The 7299-nt window shown below is 38.6% G+C and overlaps 1 pseudogene; it reads left to right on the top strand.

The window, feature by feature from the left end:
• The first annotated feature begins 1156 nt into the window (after nucleotides 1–1156).
• Nucleotides 1157–2180, top strand: LOC131486342 (immunity-related GTPase family M protein 1-like; annotated as a pseudogene).
• Nucleotides 2181–7299: the final 5119 nt, after the last annotated feature.

The raw sequence follows: 7299 nt of genomic DNA, 5'->3' as shown, positions 1-7299 counted from the left end.
TATGGAAATTTTTAAACATAGCCAAAAGTAGACAGAATGTCATAATAATCCTGATCATGCATCCACAACAGTCATCTCACTACTAATCTTGCTTCACTCCCCCTCACTCCCTCATTATTTTGAAGCAAATCATGGATGTCTTTTAAGGAAAGAAAGTAAATCTATATTTTTGCGGGATATGGCAAATTATTTAGGTCTCAAAGAACTGACAAAACGATGAAAGGTATTAACTATTAAGTCAACTTGATATGAAATAAAGCATAAGAACATACTCAACAATACTGAGAGTCAATTCCAAGATGCTGTCATGGGCACTTTACACTGAATATTGATGTATTTTATATTTAACTGCCTGGTCTAGCTAAAATAATGAATACCACCAAATTCTAAAAGTAAATGCCTACTGTTTAACTAGTTCGTGAATCCTAGCAACAGATGAGGAGGAAGAAGAAGGAAAGAAAATTTGAAAAAACAGCATTTTGAGATGCAAACCAGTTACTTTATCTGTGCATGAGAATTGTATCACTTTTGGCCAAAGCTTCACTTCCTTGAGATATTTTATTTTCATCTATTGGAACATTTTATAATATGAGACAATTACAAAAATAAACCTCAAGTGAGTTACAAATGTCAAAGAGGCACAAAACTTCAAAAAGTACAGAAATAAGAAATATTTCAGAGTGTGTTTAATGAAACGAATCATCACATCAATTTATTAAAGTATCACTTTTAACTCATATTTAAAATACCATTTCAATTTCTGAAGTGGCCAATGGAAATATATTCTTTTAAGTTTATTCATTTATTTTGGGACAGAGAGAGAGAGAGCATGAACAGGGAAGGGACAGAAAGAGAGAGAGAAAGAGAGAGAGAGAGAGAGAGAGAGAGAGAATCCCAAGCAGGCTCTGTGCTAACATGTGGGCGTTCAAACTCACAAACATGAGAGCATGACCTCAGGCAAAACCAAGAGTCAGACGTTTAACTGACTGAGCCATCCAGGAGCCCTGGAAATATATTTTTTAAAGTCCTGTGAGGTTACTTCACTGGTCAGCAGTGTCCTGTAGCCAGCCCTGTCCCCTCACACCCCGTTATTTGTATCCTTATCTCTGCTGTGCAATACTGTATGAGCTAGATCTTTTTATACAAGACAGGTCCCATGAACCTTGAAAAGGCTTTAGGAGAAGGGAAGTTTCTGGAGGTAGTCCAGAGGGAACCTGGTCAACGGGAACCTGGATACAGCGTCCAATGCCCAAGTGAGCATCACTATGAGTGTGGACTCTGGCAACAGCATGTCCTCCTTCATCAATGCACCGTGGGGAATCGGGCATGAGGATGAGGCCTTGGCTCCTCCTGGGGTGGTGAGGACCACCCAGATTCACACATGCTACTCTTTCTTCCTCTTTCCCAGTGTGGTGCTGTGGGATACCCCCCCCCCCCTGCCCTCCGGCACAGGAGCTGCCACCCAAAGCCTGGAGAACTATCTGGAGGAGATGCCATTTAGCAAGTATCATCATCATTGCATCCACACAGTTCACATGAATCTCGCGAAGCTTGCCAAAACCTTTCAGGGCCTGAGAGAGGTTCTACACTGTCTGGACCACACTGGAGAGGGACCCGACCACATGTGCCCTTGGGGAGAAACAACTCCTGCAGAGTATTCTCCAAGTATGGAGAATATCCAGGAAACTCTCCAGAATGAGTGGGTGTGTAAACACAACACATTCCTGGTCTTTAGCCTTGACCCCTTATTGCATGACTATCCAGAGCTTAAGGACACCTTGCATAGGGACTTCTCTGACATTGGGTGCCATTTCCCTTAGAAAACCTGTCCCACATCTGTGAGAAGATCATTAAAGACAAGGAAACCTCCTTGCAGAAGAGAACAGCCTTACTGTGTCTTCAGGACCCTTGACATCCAGGATGAAGATGATTTGGAGTCGTTTCTGAACGCTTAGTGTTCACTCTTCGGTATGGATGATGAATCTCTCTAGCAGGTGGCCTAGAGAATGGGGATGCCTGTGGAGGAGTACAGAGCCTTCATGAAGTACCTGGATGTGTACACTCTCCATAAAGTGAACTGGAGACTGACTTTCATGACTTGTTCAGTTATGAAGCATTCCTTAGCCTTCCTTAACTACATCCTTTTCTTGGGTGACTATGTCCTTCTCCGTTTCAGGTAGAGGGAGCAAAGCTGCATCCTTGAGGTGCATACTAGAGAAATGAAGACTGTCCAGAGGAATCCTTTCCTCCTGTGAAACTGGCTTCGGAATTATCCAATAAGCTCATTCTCAAGTGGAAGTCAGGCTGCTTTGGGGTCTCCTTCTCAGTAGGATACCTTTTTTCTCCACCAGAAATGAAGAGATTCAACTGAACTTTTTGTTCTATTTCTAAAAGTGTTAGTTCCCTGCAAGGAATTTTTAAAATTGCCTATCTTCCAGCCCGATTCCTAATGTACTATTCCTTTGAAGAATAAATACTTGTTAAAATCATTAAATAAGTTTTCTGGCTTCAGAAGAAAAAAAGTCATGTGCACGATCACTGTATTCGTTTGCTTGAGCCTCCGTAACAAAGAACCATAGGCTCTGTGGTTTTAACAACAGAAATGTATTTTCTCACTGTTCTGGAGGCTGGAAGTCTAAGATCAAGGAGTCAACCTGTTTAGTTTCTCTTGAGACCTCTACGCTTGGCTTGTAGATGGCGACCTCCTCACTACATCCTCAAGTGACCTTTTTTCTGTGTGCACACATCCCTGGTGTCTCTCCTACTTTATAAGGACACCAATCATATTGCATTAGGATCCCACCCTTAGGACATCATTTAACCTTAATTACCTCTTTGAAGGTCTGATCTCTGTGTACAGTCACATTGGGGGTTAGGGTTTAACATATGAATTTTAGGGAGATACAATTCAGTCCATTAACAATTACATCAAGTTAGTCTTGTTACAACTGTTTAGAGTCAATACCAGTACTAAAAGTAGTTAATTAGCTAATAATATAACAATAGAATAGTTAATAGGTAGTAATATAGCACTCATTATGTACCAAGAACTCTTCTATTTGCTTTACAAATAGTAACTTATTTTTAAAGTCCTGTTAGGTAGGTGCTATCATGTCCCCCACTTTACAGATGAGAAAATTGAGGCACAGAAAGCTTAAATAAAAAAGTAGACATAGGGTTGCCAGTTAAGTGCAGGATTCCCAGTTTGATTTGAATTTCAGATTTACACCAAGTAACTTTGTAGTGTGTTCCAAATACTGCATATGACATGCTTCTACTAAAACAGTGCATGCTGTTGATCTGAAATTCAAATTCAACTGGGCATCCTTTTTTTTTTTTGCTAAATCTTGTAACCCTAATTAGAGGCAAGATGCATTTTCTATTATACTAAAGCAGTGGATTTTAAATTCCATTCAAGAGTTCCTGAAACATTCTGGAAATATAATAGGAAGTTGCCAAAAGGGCAAAACAGAAGGTGAACGGTCAGATCCCCCTCCTTTCAAATACAGCAACTCCCTTTTAATCTCCTTTATACATTGAGATTTTCTATAAAATTTTTTGAGAAAAAAAAATTCCATTGACTTAAAAAGTAAGTTTGCAAAGTGACTGCTTTTCTGGTAAAGCCAGCATAGCTTTTGACATTTTAGGGGATTTTTTGTTTGTTTGGTTGGTTGGTTGGTTGCTTGGCTGTTTGGCTGATGTGGGGCCTTCATTTTTTTGTCCAAAACTTTTACCTTTGTCTTTTTCAACCTTGATGTTCTCTCTCTCTCTCTCTCTCTCTCTCTCTCTCTCTGTCTCTCCCTGCAAAGAACCCCCCGAGATTGGTCATTTGTTTAGAGGACTCTAAAAGAAGGATTTGCAGCTCTAGTGTTAAGGCCTACAGGCTGCCCCAGTTTATGCTAAGTTAAATGTGAGCCCAACATCATCCACACTTTTACATATTATCCACAGCTGCTCTGGGGTTACAAAGGTATAGTTGAGTAGTAAAGAGGCCATATGTCCCAAAAAGACAAAAATATTTACTCTCAAGTCCTTTATGAAAAAACTTTGCCAATCCCCGATCTGTAAGAATCTGTTTCTGATGGCTATGGTTTAGAAACAAGGGGTTGTGAAGATTGTTCTGAGTTTAGAAGAGGTAACATTAGCTGGGCAGAGTGATTTTCTGTCATAACTTTTAATTACTTTATGTCACTTGGAAAAATTGTCTCATAAAACAGCATAGCTTTCAGACCAAGTGTTTCTGTGGAGATTCAGTCACATGGATTGTTGCTGGTAATGACCTGTAATTCTGGAGAGATGAAATAGAGAGGAAGTTTTAACTGGGACAAAGTCTATCAATATTTTCTGCACTCTTTTCAAAAATGAACCATGAAGCCGAAACCTGATAATTTTTTTAACATCTTTTTATTGAGGTATAATTGGCATACGACGTATTAGTTTCAGGTGTACAACATAATGATTTGGTATTTGAACATATTACAAAATGACCACCACAGTAAGTCTCATTAACACCTGTCACCATACGTAGTTACGTATGTTTTTTCTTGTGATGACAACTTGTAAGATTTACTCTCTCAGCAACTTTCAAATATATGATACAGTATTGTTAACTATGGCCACCATGCTGTACATTATATCCCTATGACTTACTTATTTTATAACTAGAAACGTGTACCTTTTAACTCTCTTCATCCATTTAACCCACCACCCATGCCCCACCTCTGGCAAGCGCCTATCTAGGAGCTTGGTTGTCTTGTTTTGTCTTTAAGATAAGATTCCAAAGATACGTGAGATGACATGGTATTTGTCTTTCTCTGTCTGACTTCATGCAGCATAATGGCTCCAAGATCTATTCATATTGTCACAAATGGTAAGGTTTCGTTCTTTTCTTATGGCTGAACAATGTTCCATTGTGTAAATATGTATATGTAAATAAATATATGGAAAACAATGTGGGCATATAATATATTGCCACAACTTACATACTCTATACTGTTTTTCATCGTGATTGCACCAATTTACATTCCCATCAACGGTGCAGAAGGGTTCCTTTTTCTCCACATCCTTGCCAACATTTGGTATCTCTTGTCTTTATGATTTTAGTCATTCTAACAGATGTGAGCTGCTATCTCATTGTGGTTTTGACTTGCATTTCCACGATGATCAATCATGTTAGGCATTTTTTCATGTACTTTCTAGCCATTTGTATGTCTTCTTTCTTTTACAATTTTTAAAAAATGTTTATTCATTCCTGAGAGACAGAGGGAGGCAGAGCACAGGTGGGGGAGGGGCAGAGAGAGAGAGAGACACACAGAATCCGAAGCAGGTTCCAGGCTCCCAGCTGTCAGCTCAGAGCAGGACGCAGGGCTTGAACCCATGAAACACGAGATCATGAATTGAGCAGAAGTCGGATGCTTAACCAACTGAGCCACCCAGGCACCCCCATTTGTATGTCTTCTTTGGAAAAATGTCTATTTTGATCCTCTTCCCATTTCTTAATCGGATTGTTTGGTTTTTGGTTTTTTGGTTTTTGGGTTTTTTTGCTATTGAGTTGTATGTGTTCTTTTTATGCTTTGAATATTAAGTCCTTATCAGATATATGATTTGCAGATATTTTCTCCCATTTAGTAGGGTGTCTTTTCATTTTGTTGATGGCTTCCTTTGCTGTGCAGAGGCTTTTTATGTTTAGTTTGATGAGGGCCATTTGTTTGTTTTATTTTGCCTTTGCTTTTGGTATCAAATCCCGAAGTTCATTGCCAAGATAATGTCAAGGAGCTTGCCACCTATGTTTTCTTTTAATTTTATACTTGCAGGTCTTACAAATCTTTAATCTATTTGGAGTTAATCTAGGGATATGATGTGAGATAGTGGTCCAAAGAAACCTATAATTTTTTCTTTGATTCCAGATCACTCTCTGAGTCAGTTCTCCAACAAATCACAATAATCAGCAACATTAGAATTCCAGACAAGGCATTCAAGGCTGCTGGATGCTTACAATAATCTAAAAGGGTTTAGGTTGATAATCCCAGGATTAGCATTGGAAATTTTAATAGAGTTGCCGCGTCTTTGAAGTCACATCTTAGCAACACCCCAGTCTTCTTTCATGGAAAGTTTTCCATAAACACATTATCCACCACTTGACCCTGGAGAACTCAGTTCATCATTTGCTACTTCATTTAGCATTTTAAACGGTTATTTTCTGCAGCTTCCAAGATTCACCCTGAATAATCGATAGCCATAATTATTCTAGGGCCATGAAGAACTCAGGGAGAGTAAAACCACCTAGAAAAATATTCTTCTCTGAAGTTGAACTCTATACTTAATACTACAACAATCAGATGGCTGATCTAGCTGGTATGTTTATCAATGGTATTACTTTTTCTTGCCTTTTTTTTATTTATACTTTCTTGTGATGTGGATTATTTGTGATTAAAAGACATTAGAGTTTCCAAACAAATTAAGAAAATATTTTAAAAGAAGGATGCCATGATATAATTTAATTTAAAAACTACATGAAAATACAGATATGGTCATATTTGTAGAAACATCCATTTTGTACTATTACCATGGTTTGGATTTCCTTCTCTTTGAAACTGGAAAAGAGTTTCCACAAACACTTATTATAAATGAGAAGACAATGACTTTACATCATTTATGATGTCCACAGAAATAAGTTAGATACTATCTCCTTAGGAATGAGACTTCTCTTGATCAAAAAAAGGATCTGTCATTTTAGGGACTTTCTGAATTTGTAAAAAAAAAAAATGTTTTAAACAGATGGGGTAGTTAGGGAGGCCAATGTGAGGCACCTTGTTTGATTGACATTACCTATAGTAACCTCAGTTGCGTCTATCTTTGTGATTAATTTGGGATTGGTATTGATCCAAAGATACCTTCTCAAGATGAGGCAAATTGATCCATGTTCATGGCTTAAAGAATAATTTCCCTAAAAGGCCACAGTAAGATGCAGGTAGATTTCCAGGTAGAAGTTGAGAAGGAGTTGCCCCAGGGGAAACACCAGGAGGCTGGGTGTTTTCCAGGCAGAATGAGTTTCTACTTTTTTCTAATAGTTATGGCAAGAAATGATTGACTTGTGAGAATCTACATTGAAAGTAGGAGGATAGGGACATCCAAACACCCAGACACAGCCTTCGTCAAGCTAGTAAACTACTCTAAAGATAGAAGAGAAAGGCTCAAAATTATCCTAAGATGCTAGTGCTCACAGCTGTTACATACAGTTGTGTGATTTGTGTACTGCACAATGGCACCCAGGCAAAGGAGCGGATATGGCCTGGACTG

The sequence above is a fragment of the Neofelis nebulosa genome, chromosome 9 (assembly GCF_028018385.1).
Source record: "Neofelis nebulosa isolate mNeoNeb1 chromosome 9, mNeoNeb1.pri, whole genome shotgun sequence".
NCBI classification, from domain to species: Eukaryota; Metazoa; Chordata; class Mammalia; order Carnivora; family Felidae; genus Neofelis; species Neofelis nebulosa.
This window is presented reverse-complemented; position numbering and strand designations above follow the sequence as displayed.